Here is a 15,364-nt window from a genome sequence, read left to right as displayed (position 1 = left end):
GTTGACATGATGAAATCACAATATTACTGGCCGGGGTATCTGGTCCGGGGCAGGTTTGGATCTTATTGCTCGATGAGCTCTATTAAGAATAGGCTGAACAGGAAACACGTCGGAACCAAGCACATCGACCAGTATCTTAGAAAAATAATTCCGTAGGGTTACCAGTCTCGGTGTTCTCTGGCAAACTGATGATTCTTAAGTTTTTCCTCCTGCTGCGACCTTCCAGGTCGATGATCCTCTGTTGTTGCTTTTCCAGGTTTTGCTTTGTCATAATTAAGGCTTTTTCAAGTGAGTGGAGTTTGACATCTCTCTCTTTCCCAGCTCGGTCGAATTCATCAATTAGTTGCTTTTGTTTGGCGTTTTCCTGGATAAGTGTATTTTGTCTGTCTTCAAAGTCCTTTAAAATGGACTTCAATTCGGCAAAGCTCCGTTCTAACTTTTTATCCAGATTAGAAATAGCTTCCAAAGTAGCTTGGTCTCAATTACCATCAGCTGACGTTTTGGATCTTGTGTTCATTTCAACAGTTAAAAATCAAAATTAAACTTGTGCCAGTATTGTAAAAGACTTATTAAAGAGTGGTAAATGGAAGATTAAAAAGTGATTGGAGCAAAGCCAAGTTATGAATTAGTCCATCGAGCACCACTAACAGACTCCCAGACCCCAAATTCTGACCTCGTATCTCAGCCCCTAGACCACTCTTTCCCCACCCTTTTACTTTTACCTCAGAAGCCCATACATTCCTCTCACCCGAAGTTCCCTCTCACATTAAATTCATTCTTCTCCCTCCTGTAACCTCACATCTTCCGACAGGTCCAACCCCTGCCATGTCTCACCGTCGCACCGACCTCCCCTGCCTGATGTTGGAGCTGTCAGTCCTCAGCAGAGGATTGACTGTTGTCCCCTTGCAGCCGCAGGTCAACGAGATCCGGGCTTTTCATGACGTCGAGCTCCTATTCCATCGCCTGCGACTGCGTGTCTGTTTCTTTGGCGACGAGTCCTCACCACCCACCCAACCCACTGATTATCCCTTCTGATAATTGTCTCCAACTATCTCCTTGGCCGCACCTTCTAGCTTTCTACTCATTGTATACATTTTCAATGCCAGTTTCCGTCGCGATATCAACCGCTGCGACTTTTCGAATCCCCTCTCCCACTGCAACCTCACCTCCGAAGGCGCAGCACTTCTTTCACTTTCCACCAATCTCGACCAAGTCATCAAACCAGCAGGCAAGTTCGGTGCCGTTGTATTCTGCAGGAGTCTCCTGTGCCTCGCAGTACCAGAGGACAACTTCCGGATTCCTTTTGATATCTCGCCCGGGAACATGATCTCACCAAGGAACAACAAGCTGCTCTCTCCCTCAATGTCCCAGACCTCATCCCATCGGGAGATCTGTCCCACAACTTCGGGGAAGGTCTTTCAGTTCTCCGCTTCTTTCTGGAACAAAGATCCAAACAGTTCCCCTCCACCAACACCCTCATCGGTCTGGCTGAACCTGTTCTTACCCTGAGCAAATTCACTTTTGACTCTTCTCACTTTCTACAAACCAAAGATGTGGCCACAGGGAACTCATGTGGCTGAGCTGGTGCTGTCTTCTTGTTGGCTACATAGAGCAGTCCTTCTTCCAATCCTTCTCCGGTATCACTTACACAACTCTTCGTCCGCCACATCGAAGACAGCATCGCTGCTGCTTCCTGCGCTCTGCAGAAATCATTGCTTTTATCACCTTCGTTCTGAGCTTCCACTAAGGGGACAAACGATCCAGTGACGTTGACATTCACCTCCCGCCCTCCATTCATTCCCCAGCCTTCATCCTGCCCCCGCTACTTGTTCTTCTTCTTTGTCTAATTCCCGCCCTCACCTCCAGCCTTTGTGCACAGACTTCACATCTTCCCCTCATCCACCTTGCTCCATCTGCCGATCATCCCCCACTATAACTGCCGCTCCCCAGCTCACATCCCACCCCTCTTCCATACAACACTTGACATTGCAGTGATGGGAGAGCCAGGCGCTGGGAAGTCATCCGTCGTCAATGCCCTGGGCGCAACAGGCATCAAAGGACGTCGGGCGTCAGCGGCTGACAAGGAAGCAGGAATGGATTGGACACAACAGCAGATCTCTACAGATGATGCAGCCACTATCTGGGATCTCTCTGGGATCCGGACAAGCAACTTTGAAGCCAATGCCTAATTGAACAGAAAACATTTCACAGGCTTCAGCGGTGGTCAGCTTGAAGAAAACACATGGCAACTGGCCAAGAAAATTCAAGAGCAGAAGATAAAATGTTATTTTGTGCGAAATAAAATAGAGTCTGACCTGGAGTCTGTGAAACAACAAGAACAAACCCAGTACGACGAGACGAACGCTCTGGAATATCTCCGGAACATATCCACTGAGCGCTCCGAGAAGGAGGGACTGGAATCTGTGCACATATTCCTGAGCTTCAGCTTGCATCGAGACAAGTTTGACTTCAGGAACTGCAGCAGGTGCTAAAGGGGGAACTCCCTGCCTTGAAGAGGGGCGTCCATTTGCAAGTTCTGGAGAACCACGTGTCGTCACTAATCGAGAAGAAGAAAGACGCCTTGTTGGCTGAAACTTGGAAGATTGCTGTCATTTTTTGCATCAGAGCTGCTGTTGTTTGTGACATTCCCTTGCTGTCCTATTACATTTCCTCTGACGGTACACACACACTCTCTCTCACACACACACACACACACACAGACACACAGACACACACACACACACACACACAAACACACACACACATCCCGAAACAGGTACACACAGAAAGACACACAGACACACATACACACAAACACAAACACACACACACATACACACACACACACACACACACACACAGGCACTCAAATCCGACACACACAGCCACAAAGACACACGCACATACACACACACAGACACACACAGAAACACACACACACTCACACAAACACATACACACAGCTACTTACCAAAACATCCGTTAAATAATAAATGGAAGATAATAACAACAGAGCATAGAAAGAAAGGTGTAGCTGACAAATATTAATGGCCCGGGAGTGTGAAGGGAATATAATGGATGCGAGAATTTTTACAGAAAATAACTGTGATTCATGCACTTGTTGGATTAAACTATGGTTCCAGGTTACTGTGTATCACTTATAATTGCTACTCATATTTTTGATTTAAGTGGGTGAACACGGAGATAACTCTTTCCAGATTTCAATATAAACCGGTTTCATGATCAATGTGCCGTCTGTCCGGACTTTCACACGGTCATTTCTGTGAATGGGGAAAATAATTGAACAAAATAAAGCGATATTTAACCGGCAAATGCTATCCTGGTTTTGTTTAACAGAAACACGGAAGTATTACAGCGGAACTCAGGTAATTGTGCCATAGGGAACCTCCTGACCTTTGCAGGACAAATACGATTTCTCCCGTTTTTCCTCGTAGTTATTGCCCATCTTCCAAGGGGGAAGACGTTCCTTCAACTGTTTAATTTGCAAGCAAGGGCCATCGTCAATGCTAACATTCGATAATTTTTAATTTATTTCAATTCTGCTCAAGTCTTTCACGTTTTCCTGAGGTAAGATAAACATAAAGGATCACAACATTGTAGCTGTTACAGAACCATTGGGGTCAGCAAGGTGGATCCTTCCATATCCTCCTCACTTATCCTCTGACATACATTCTTTTCCCGTTAATCTTGTGTGTCTTGGAATATTTTGAATTTCAATATTCCATGAACCATAATGTATTAAAATTAATGATAACCACGACGTCCACGGTGATTGGTCCTCTGCGTACAAGGACCGAAATGGAAAACTTGAAGACAGCACAAATATCTGGGTGATCTAAGAGCGAACGCTCCAAGTTACAGCTCTGCTTGAGTTTACTTAGTCAATAGGTTATAGGTGTTACGGAGCAACAAGAACAGAAACGCACCGAGTCATGTATAGGTGTTAGAAACTATTTTATTAATAATAAGAAAAGTAAAAACGTTAAATATTAAACATGATCTCCAAAACTAATAAAGTGTGTGTGTGGCAAATTCCCAAACACCAAGTCTAGGAATCGTTCTCAAAGTTCAGTTCAGCAAGTCATGAGGTAGAACCTGAGAAATATCTTCTTTTAAAAACACCTTTGACTGAAGAGAAAATATAGAGGGAATGTAGAGAGAGTTTACGAAATCCACATGTTCCACGATGGAACCCATATGATCCCTCAATCTCCGAAGATCTCCACTGCTTTGTTCTGAAGTACCTGCCACATTGAGAGCACTCTATTATTGGTCGCCCACAGAAATACCTGTTTAACGACAAAGTGGACTCCAATTGTTTGCTCCAAAAATTCATACATGGATTGCAGTGACAGACACAGCTATTGTTCTTCATCCATTGATGCGGAGACCAGCAGTCCGTCTCTCTCTCTCTCTTTCTCTCTTTCTCTTTCTCTCACTCTCTCTCTCTCTCTCTCCTCACTGAGCAAAACAGCCTGCTCGTTGTAGACCACACATGCACTACTACTCTACTGTCCAGGTTCCTTTCAAGGGACATTCACCAAATATCAACCTGGCTCGTGACACCTCCTCCCAAAAGAAATGTCTTCAGCTGGAAGAGCAAAATTTTTAGAAGCGTATGCAGTTAATAAAGCAAAGCGTTATATTCATCATGCTACATGATTACAGAAAAATCACATTAGTAAAGATACATTTTACACTTAACACCAGGAAAGGCCATTGTTGATCGCCTTCCATGTGACCTATCACGTGATCACACTCCATCTCAACCATTCTCAAACATCCTTTGCAATTTTAAAATTAATTTCTTCATTTGTTGTCCTTGTTGAGGTTGGAAATGTGCCAATTTTGTTTGAATGTTTTACAGCTCATTTTTGTTTTTGAGCCTGGCTGATACAGTGCTTGGTCTAATATGCGCTTCGCCAGACTCAAAATTCGAGTTTTCAGACAACTCTGGGTCAATAGTTACGACCGCAGCTGCAACTTTCTCAAAACGAGGGATCCCTATTTGGCAAGCTTTTTGCAGTCGGTTTTTAAATTTCTGAACATAGTTCAACAAATTCAAATACATCTCTTCATTCACCCATTGTTCCCTTAGCAATTCTAAAGGCCCTCTAACCTAATGTCCAAACCCAAGTTCAAAAGGAATGGTCCCTAATTTTCTTGCACTGACTCCCTTACTGCAAACAAAAGTAAATGAATTATTTCATCCCAATCCTTTGTGCTTTCAACACAAAAGTCTTCAGCATATTTTTAGAGTAGAATGAAATCTCTCCAGCGCTCCCTGAGATTCTGAATGATACGCAGACGAGACAAACTGCTTTGCTCACAGCTCATAGACTAATTGTTGAAATAATACTGACATAAAATTACTTCCTTGTTCAGACTGGTTTTCTTTCGGCAACCAATCAACGTGAAGAATTTCAAAAGAGCCTTTGACACAGCCTTGGGCATCAGAAATCTCTGGTTCACTTCCAGGAAACTGTTCTAACACGTCCTCCCCAAACACCTCCAACTCCACAGAACGGGCAGTTATCAATCTCTGAATAACTGCCTTTCTCACCGACCGCTTTACTGTTTCAAGGTTTAGTTCTGCAGCCATGTTCAACAAATCATGCTTCCTCGCCCCTGAAATCCCACAGGGGTTGGATTTTTCAATAATGTATCAACATCCATTGTTGCTACACACACAAAACAATCCAAAATAATTCTATCAGGCGAACCAACAATCAGTCGTCTAATAAGCCCCAATTTGTTCAAACCCAGACCTCTTTACCAGTCTGGAGTTCAATGTTGGACCACTCTCGTCAATCTTGGGATCGATCACGTCGAGCACCCAATATTGTTACGTACCAGCAACAATAGAAACACACCGAGTCATGTATAGGTGTTAGAAACTATTTTTTAAACTACGTGTAATAATAAGAAAAGTAAAAACGTTAGATATTAAACATCATCCCCAAAGCTAATACTGAAATTGCGAGTGTGGCAAATTCCCAAACCACAAGTCTAGGAATAGTTCTCAAAGTTCAGTTCAGCAAGTCATAAGGTAGAACGTGGGCAAAGGCTTCTTTTAAAATCACCGTTGACTGAAGAGAAAATGTAGAGAGAATGTACAGTGATTTTACGAAATCCACATGTCCCACGATGGAACCCATACGACACCTCAATCTGCAAAGATCTCCACTGTTTTGTTCTGAAGTATCTGCCACCCCGGAGGCATTCGAGACGTGGCCTCCCACAGAAATACCTGTTTTCCAGTGCAGGTTAACGACAAAGTGGACTCCACTTGTTTGCTCCAAAAATCCATACATGGATTGTGGTGACAGACACAGCTATTGTTCTTCATCCATTGATAAGGATACCAGCAGTAAGTGTTCTCTCTCTCTCTCTCTCTCTCTCTCTCTCTCTCTCTCTCTCTCTCTCTCTCTCTCTCTCTCTCTCGTCTCGACAATAATCGAAACAGCTAGACGTTGTTATAGTCTTGCTGTCTTGATAACACCACACACTCATACTACTACTCTACTGACCAGGTGCCTTAAAGTGATATTAACCAAATAGCAACCTGGATCGTTACACAGGTCCTATCTTCGCATTTGAGTGCCGCGCGCGGAGGTCATAGCGACTGTTAAATAAGTACAGAATTACATTATTTGTAGAGGATTGCTGGTCGCCATGGTTGCCCCACACTCCTTCTGCACATTTATAGACAATACGAGTTCAGATGAAGGAGGAGGTGCTGTTTTGCAAACGTTCATTGGGCTTTGTTACAGCAGTGCAGGAGATCACAGGCGGATTGTTCGGTGTTGGAGTGCGATGTTGAATTAGTGATGCGGTTAACTGGCAGTTCAATGTTACCCCTGCGGACTGAAAGCATGTGCTCTGCAAAACGATGAATTAATCTACATCTGGTTTCTCCAATGTGAACTCGAATGCAGTGCACGGGATTGGAAGGATGACCCAGTACTTCGCCTGAAAAGACTGTTTGGACCCCTGACAGTTGAACGATTTGCTGCCCAACCAGAACCGGCGAATCGTCAAAATAGAAGATTCTTTAATTTGGTTGGATTTTCCGAATACTTCTCGCGGCCACACTATCTCCTCCCACTGGCCCGCTTTTCTTTTTAAGATGGATTGAGATACAATTGTCCAGGTTCAATGCTGTACCCAGTCCTGGTCCAGTGTCATGTTCTCCAGTGTTGAGCATTCGTGACACTATTGCCGTTCCCCCATTGGTCTCCTCATTAGTGCGGGCGGTGCCTGCAGTAGGAGCCGAAATAGCTCAGCTTGGGAGAGCGTTAGACTGAAGATCTGAAGGTCCCTGGTTCAATCCCGGGTTTCGGCAGTGTTTATATTTTCTTTGAATCTCGCTGCCTCACGGCACAATCTACGCTGAAGACTTATCAGTGGGATGATACTGAGTTCACAAAGGTACTTTCAGATTCAATGACATGACGGAAATCTTCTATTTTGTCTCAAATAATCAGGTCCTCCCGTAATCGATGCGAAGTTTCACAGCTGGAGTGTCCTCCGCAGCGATCCGACCTGCTGAATGTGCCGCACACTCCACCAACATCGGCAGCTCCACCCGACACAACATCGGCACAAAGTGTATCGGTGAGTTGGAACAATGTCCCGCAACAAAATACGTCTGAATCACAGATCCTGAGACGGAGAACTGCATCGTGTTAACCAGCCTGATTCAGGATTCAGCAGGCTGGAACCTGATCCTCTATCTCTGACTCCGCCACTCTCCGCTGGGAGAAAGGACCTACTGGTTGTTTCAAGGCGAAAAGCTGCGGGAGAGTAACTCGCCGCTGATCCTTTGTGACATGTACCAGGAGGTACGAATTTCATTGTCATTGCGGCCGGCTTTTGTGATGTTCCGCAATGTTGCTGTTGTGTCGGAAGATGCGGTCACCTGCTGCCGGCGGTATCACCTGAGCAGCTGCCCACGGGCCCGTCTGTGCCCATCACTGCTGCTGGAGATGGTGAGGATGCGACGTCCCCGACAGGGAACTTTGTGCGGAGAAGGAACGCTGCCGGGTTTCTGCAGCCAATCGGACTGACAAAGCCTCGGGGGTGCTAACAGAAATTCTAAACGATTGAAAGAACAGCGGTCCGATTGCTCGCCAAGTGTCCTGGTGGATTCCTGTCAAACACTGCGGGTTAACAAAACGATAGTTTTTGACTTACCTCCTGCGAGCAATGACGGGGCTGGACAACGTTATGTTGTCTTTGAGGCAGGAGTGACCGGAGTACACGCGGCGGAGGAAACTGTGGTCGAAGCGGATGCGTTTCTAACGGGTGTGTTTAGAATAATTCGGACAGATGTGGTGGATGGAGTGAGCGACAGAATGGAAACAAAACCTTAAGGTTGGTAAAACGACCGTGACAACACTGGCACCTGCAAACTTCTGACGACATCACATTACACCGAAGTCAGACGCCTTCTCCATTAGGCACACACGGTTCCTTCCTGCTCAAGGATTCTGCAGAAAGAATTGAGACCGATGCTGGGGCCGGCGTTCTGTGAGAAAGTGAGAAGGAAGGTCGCATTTTTCAATCACACAGATAATTACCCGGTGTGAACTGTTTCAACATGCAGAAAGATTTTGCGACGGAGCTGAGAGAACTTGCAGAAGAAGCAGAGTTGTCATCGCCGCTCGAAATTTAGAAAGTTCGCTTTCCCTGTCTCACCCCTGTCCGCTGACAGAAACATAGTTTACACGCTGGCTCGGTGCGATGTCTGGAGCGACCTCTTTCTAGTACCGTAACCAATTGTGAATGAAACAGACTACTTGTGGCAGACATGACGTTCCCTTCTCTGCGGGTCGTCTGAGGCACCACACGGTTTCCCTCATTCACATCACCAGTGTTCTGACGATACTGTACTCAAGGATTCAGGTTCCCAACACTATGAAAAAGGACACGATGCACGAGGTGGGATGGTTTCAACGCTCCATAATTAGACTGTTATTTTTCTTCTCATTAGCTGACAGTAAATGAGGGAAAGTAGTTGACCTTGATTTTTCCTCGACTCCAATGTGGAGGCGAGTTGAGTTGTCAAGTGCCGCAGACCGAAGTTCGAGCAGCGTCAGTAAGTAAGAATCATTGTCTTTAATTGCCTGCAGTTACACTTTCACCCGACCTGAAATATCGTTTGAAAATTACAATAAATGAGAAGAGTGAAACTCTCGAATTATCTGCCGCACCTTTTCATCTAGAGATCCGCGGGATCCAGAATCCGCTACGGCGAAAGTTCAGTCGCTGGTACAGCAGCTCGCAATTAAAGCTAAGTGCCGAGTGATGTCGCCCACAGGGCTACAGGTTGGGAGCTGAGAAATGAGATTACCATGGAGATACAAGAGACTGCAGATGCTGGAATCTGGAGCAGCACACAAAAATCTGCAGAGAACTAAGCGGGTCAGGCGGCCTCTGTGGAGCGAAATGTTCGTCCAGCGTTTTGTGTTCTGCTCCAGACATTTCCCTCCATAGATGCTGCCCGATCCTCTCAGTTCCTCCAGCGTTTTGTGCGTTGACTGAGATTAAGATCTCGGAGCCAAGTCTCGTTTGTCTACATATAACATAAAACATTCGTAAATTACTTCTGGAAACTGCTCGATAAAGTGGCTGCAGCGATTTGCACTCAGCCCACTCTCAATTCCGTCAACACCGGGAGTATGAACGAACAGCAAGACACCTGGTATCAGAGGCAGAACTTTCGGATCCTCCTTGAACTCCTCGGTCGGGATGAAACACTGCTGTACAGATGTCAATGTTATTCACTTTGGGAACATGCTGCTGTTGATAGTTCACAGCGATATTTAAACTGTTCAATATATCTTGTTGTCATCGAGAAAAACTAATTAAACTGACAGCCGAAAAGGGAAACAAAACTGGATCGCTCCATATCGGAACAAGATGCGAGAGAATCGGCAGTTTAATCTGTCCCGCTCACAGCAGTCGTGAAGCAGTGCGGAACATTCCCTCAGACAGCTGTGTCCAAGTTAATTTCGCTCCTAGTCCGGCAGCGTTTGCTGACTGCTGTTCTTTGGTCCGTACACTGACCCGCTCTTTCGCTGTCGCCTGTGTTTCATGGCTTGGACATTCTCGGATCGATCCATCTTCGGCTAAAGTCGGCGGCAGCGCACATTGATCTGTCAGCTCTGTACTCAATCATTCCTCATGTCGCTTCTGCAGGAAGGGATCAGTTGCACGCACTTCCCAAAATAGACACTCTCTTCCTTCTTCAGTGTTGACCCCGTCCACATGTCATTCGATGTTCACCTCTGCGAACACATGAGAGGAAGAAATGGAGGAAGGACAAAACCGGTCGTTTCCCATTTATCTCGACTCTCCTTCCATTCTCATTCCACCAAACGTCGTGAGAAATTCTCATTGTAAACGTTCCTTTTCACGAATCACAACCAGAACGGCTTGCGTGACGCTGAAAGGTGGGGTCTCGGAAGCGTTTAAGTGAACATGTTTTGAGCTGAATATCCAAACCAACAGCTGACGATCGAGGATGGGATTCGAACCCACGCGTGCAAAGCACAATGGATTAGCAGTCCATCGCCTTAACCTCTCGGCCACCTCGTCTGTTCTGAAACATCGTGTATTATTTACAACTCTTACAACCTACTGCCATGTTCCACACATTAATGTTCACGTTCTATATTCTATTATCATGCATGTTTCTTGGTCATCTTTACCAGAATTCTAAATCGTTCCCAATCCCAAGGCATATTGATCTTTTCCCGCAACTTTTTGAAAATTTTCATTGATTTAATATAATCTATAATTTCTCCTGTCAGTCATGGTTTAAACTCTTTTCATTTCTGCTTTTGTGTTGTGCGATTCATGTTTTACACATTGAATTATATACCGCTACCTGTTCATTGTCAGGAGACTTAATGTCGTTTCCCAATCTTCCCCAGACAAACTGCCACTGCCTCCGGAATATCTTCCTTCACTAAGTTTCTGTCAGATTCAGCTTCAATCTTCTTTCTCCTGCAGGATGAAGCCTTCAATCCAGATGAGAATCTGTTGTCAGGTTGGAACCTGAATGTTAAAGGCCAGGAGACCTCCGGTCTAAGAACGGTGCAGTGCACTTTACACCGTCTCCCTTACTGCGACCTGCATCAGGTCACACTTCCCGTTACCGACAGAGTAAACACAACGAAGTTCCCCAGTTCAGGATAATGTAGGATGAGGCAATGCTGGAGGATCCGTGCAGTGAATTGGCGGAAGGGAAGTGATGAATTTGTCCTTGATAAAACGAAAACGGTGTTATGCATTTGGAAAGTCCACACTGTTGAAAAATATAATGAGATTCGCCACATTTTGTTTCGGAAACGGGTTGCGCAATCAGTCATCGGCTGAAGTGCACGGACAGGGAAGTTTAGAGGGATATGGACCAAACACAGGCAAATTGGACTTGCTTCGATCGGCACATTAGTACACATGAACGAGTTGGGCCGAAAGGCCTATTACCGTGCTGTAGGACTCTATGAAGTCTTTGAGTTGTGCAAGGAGCAACAGCTGCGTTTAATTCAATAAACCTCTGGTTGTGTCCCGTTTATGTCGCTTGATTTCCAGAAAACGGAGATTTCACAAGGTTTCTTTCTGGTTTTGAACCAGGGGCCTTTCGTGTGTTAGGCGAATGTGGTAACCACTACACTACAGAAACGCTGTCGAACGCAGCAGAAAATCCGAGAAGTCCAATGCGCAACACACACTGCCCGATGGCTGTGCGCGTCTGGCGCACGATACTGACGGCTGACATAGCTGGAAAAATAGGTGTTCTGCAGCAATGAGGATTGAATCCGCCGGACCATTTCCACTGACCCCCAACATCCGGAGATAATCCTGCCACGAAAGGAGGGGATTCCCGCTGAATCAGGAACAACAAGTTCAGCTCCGTCTCACATTCCGCTCAGTGACCTCCATCGTCCTTTCGCTAAACCTGCAAGTCTTCCGTCTCGAACGCCGTCTAACTCTTTCAATGCTGCATTGTATGTATTTATCAGTTGTTCAGTCTCTCTCTGCTTCGCAAGTCTCACAAGCATTCTCACTCCCCAACTGTCCAACTCACCATTCTCCCCTCTGGGCTGTCACTGCCTTCAACGCTGACATCAGTAGACTGCTGTATATTTGTGAACAACGGATGTGGAGATGCGACGGGAGAGTGGGGTAAGGATTACTGACAGAGTGGAACCGGGAGAAGATCGCGAAGGGCGATAGGCCAAATAAAACACAATATAAAGACATGCGACCTGTGGAAGGACAGTGTTGTTCAATGTCAGAAGCGAGGATGGAGCGAGGCAAAACTGGCGTCAATGGAAGAAAATAGGGAACCAAAGAGGGGGAGAATCATGATCTGAACGAGTTACCTGTCAGGAGTGGGATTCGAACCCACGCCTCCAGTGGAGACTGCGACCTGAACGCAGCGCCTTAGACCGCTCGGCCATCCTGACGACTGCTGATAACGATGTGGTTAATTTCGCCATTTCCGCCAATGAAAATTTTAAAGTGTATTCATGAGCAACACACGCAGAAAATTCTGGAGGAACTCTGCGGTCAGGCAGCATCTGTGGAGGGAAATAAACAATCGACGTTTCGCGCCGAGAACCTTCATCAGGACTGGAAATAAATAGGGCAGAAGCCAGAATTAAAGGGTTGTGGACGGGGAGGAGCATGAGGTGGCGGGTGAGAGGTGGATCCAGGTGAGAAGGGGAAGGGAGGTAGGTGGGCGAGGGGAGCTGAGAATGTCGTGAGAAGCTTGGGAAACGATAGGCGGAAGAGGCAAAGGACTGAAGTAGATGGAATATGATAGGAGAGGACAGAGGACCAGCGAATAAAAGGAAGTAGGTGGGGAACCAGAGGGAAGAAGGTAGTGGTGATGGACAGGTCGTGAGGGCGCTGGAGAAGGAGAAGGAGTAATGGGGCCAACGGGATCAGGGACAACAAAGAGGGGGCAGAGGGAGTAGCTGCCGGAAGGAAGAGAACTCGATGTTGATGCCACCAGGTTGGAGAACACCAAGACGGAGTATGAGGTGTTGTTCCTCTGATCTGCATCCAGTTTCAACTTGGCAGTATAGGAGGCTGTAGACAGACATGTCAGTGTGGGAATGGGAAGTGGTAATTAAAATGTCTGGTGAGCGAGAGATCCTGGCTGTGTCGGAGGATGGGGCGGAGGTGACCTCTTGGGAATATTCACGATTACGGGGCTGGGATCGGAGAAAGCAAAATCTGATTTTGCAGCCCGGTGCTGTATTTTAGAGCCACGTGTATTCTTTCATGATTACAGGCTGACAGGGGAACTTGGCAAGCAACAGATCACCAACACTCTGTTCTCACACCTCGGGGTTCTGTTCAGAACCCCGCCGTCTCCATCTCCATCTGTCCGTCGCCGTCTGTCATCCTCTCTTCAAATGTCGCCTTGCTTCCGGAATCGCTGTCACCGCACCATTCGACACCGCAAGTGCGGATCAGGCCCCGCCGCAGCGTGCGTTTCTGAAGGAAGGAAAACGTCAGTTTAATGTCGTACCCCGATAGTTATGCAGGTTCATTTCGTGCCTCCTCCACTGCGATCCGACCTGCTGAATGTACAGTACACTCCGCCTTCCCAGCGGCGGCTGCTCTCGATAGTTTGTGGAGATCCACCCCGATGTTTATCAGCGCGCTTACAGAAATACATCACAGACAAGACACATAAAATAAAAGATTACGTGAAACGAAGAGACGACATTCCGCAATGTTGTCAAAGATGGCGTTGCGACCGAGGTAAACGCGGCGCGACACACTGCTCGGAACAGATGCGTTTCAAATGCCTGTGTTTGAATCAGATGAGACAGTTGTGCTGGATAGAGTGAGCGACAGAATAGAAGCAAAATCTTCAGACAGGTGAAGCGATGGGGACAGGATTCGAACTTGCGATCTTCTGATGACATCGCTTCAAGCACTGAAGGTAGACGCCTTATCCATTGGGCCACAAGTTCCCTCCCTCTTGTAACTTCAAGAGAAGGAACTGAGAAATCTGGTCGGTCGATGTCCTGCGAGAAGGAGGTACGCATTTTTTAAGCACACAGAGAATTACCCGCCGTCAAGCGCTTCCATATGTAGAATGATTCTGTAGTGGAGCTAAAAGTACTTAGACTCGAAACAGGGCTTTTCTTGCAGATGGTAGTTGGAGAGTTCACTTTCCCCGCCCCTTCCCGTTGACAGATACAATGTGGTGGTGCGGGCTCGGTGAGATGTATCGAACCAGATGTTTCACTATCGTAACTAATTATCAGTGGGTCGATCTACTTGAGGAGATATAACGTTCCCTTATCTGTAGGTCATCTGAAACAGCACACAGTTTCCCTGATTTACAGAACTAGTGATATGAAGATACTGTAGTCGGGGCCCAGGTTCCCAACACAATGGAAAAGAACACAACATTTGCGGCGGGATGGTTTCAATGCTCCATCATCCGTTTGTTATTCCCGTCTCAAACCCGACAGTCACTGAAGGAAAATCATTCAGCTGCCCTGTTTCCCAAATTCCAATGTGGAGGCGGGTTGAGCTGTCAACTGCCGCAGTCAGAAAGTTGTTCAAACCTGTGGTTGAAGGTTTAGTCTGATACGGAGGAGGCAGAGAGCATGGTGTAAGTGACTGAAAACAATCCTATCGCTGCGTCCCCAGTGTTATACTACACCAGAGATATCTATGGTTTGAAAAATACGATAAATGAGAAATTAGTTAATCTCCGAAATTGTTTGTCCCCCATGGCAGTCGAGCGCAGATAATTCGATATACGTAAATTGGAGATATGTAAATATTTGCAGCATCAAAGTGAAGGGAATGAAGAGAAACGTGAAAAATACACATTCCTAGAATTGTGCGTAGATGAAACAACAGAACTGTCCCCCTCCACCACCACCCTGTGAAGTGTTTCACCAGGACACGCTGCCCTCACAGTGGAGATGTGGAGGAGTGTGTTTGGAATTTTCAGGAGGTCCATGAAATAATACCGGGTCAGCGGCGTGTTTGTGTACAATAGTAAACAAGATGGAGAAAGGATAATATGAATGGCTGGAAAGAAAACAGACAGGAAACAGAGAGAAGAGATATTGAAGTCCCTCTGTGTTGGAAGGGTTGACACTGGGATACAGCAGGTGTCAGTGCTTGGGCCTCAGGTATTTACAATCAATGACATGTTCACATGATGTGTCTGAGGGTACCAAACGATTGATAACTAAATATGCCGACACCACGGAACGGAGTGAAATTATGGGTCCAGAAGAAGATGCAAGGAGAATGTGGGGCAATTTAGACAAGATGCGGGAGCGGCAAA

The 15,364-nt window shown here is 46.2% G+C and overlaps 3 non-coding genes across 3 annotated transcripts; 1 reads left to right on the top strand and 2 right to left on the bottom strand.

Annotated features, from left to right (window-relative positions):
- The first annotated feature begins 7,292 nt into the window (after positions 1–7,292).
- Positions 7,293–7,366, top strand: trnaf-gaa (transfer RNA phenylalanine (anticodon GAA)). The gene has a single exon. It is a non-coding gene; the product is annotated as a tRNA-Phe (tRNA).
- A 3,174-nt stretch (positions 7,367–10,540) lies between these two features.
- On the bottom strand, positions 10,541–10,623 carry trnas-gcu (transfer RNA serine (anticodon GCU)). The gene has a single exon. It is a non-coding gene; the product is annotated as a tRNA-Ser (tRNA).
- Positions 10,624–12,417: 1,794 nt separating this feature from the next.
- Positions 12,418–12,500, bottom strand: trnal-cag (transfer RNA leucine (anticodon CAG)). The gene has a single exon. It is a non-coding gene; the product is annotated as a tRNA-Leu (tRNA).
- Positions 12,501–15,364: the final 2,864 nt, after the last annotated feature.

This window comes from Pristis pectinata, unplaced genomic scaffold (assembly GCF_009764475.1).
Source record: "Pristis pectinata isolate sPriPec2 unplaced genomic scaffold, sPriPec2.1.pri scaffold_146_arrow_ctg1, whole genome shotgun sequence".
In the NCBI taxonomy this organism is placed as follows: Eukaryota; Metazoa; Chordata; class Chondrichthyes; order Rhinopristiformes; family Pristidae; genus Pristis; species Pristis pectinata.
The sequence above is the reverse complement of the archived record's forward strand: the minus strand, read 5'-3'. Positions and strand labels throughout refer to the sequence as shown.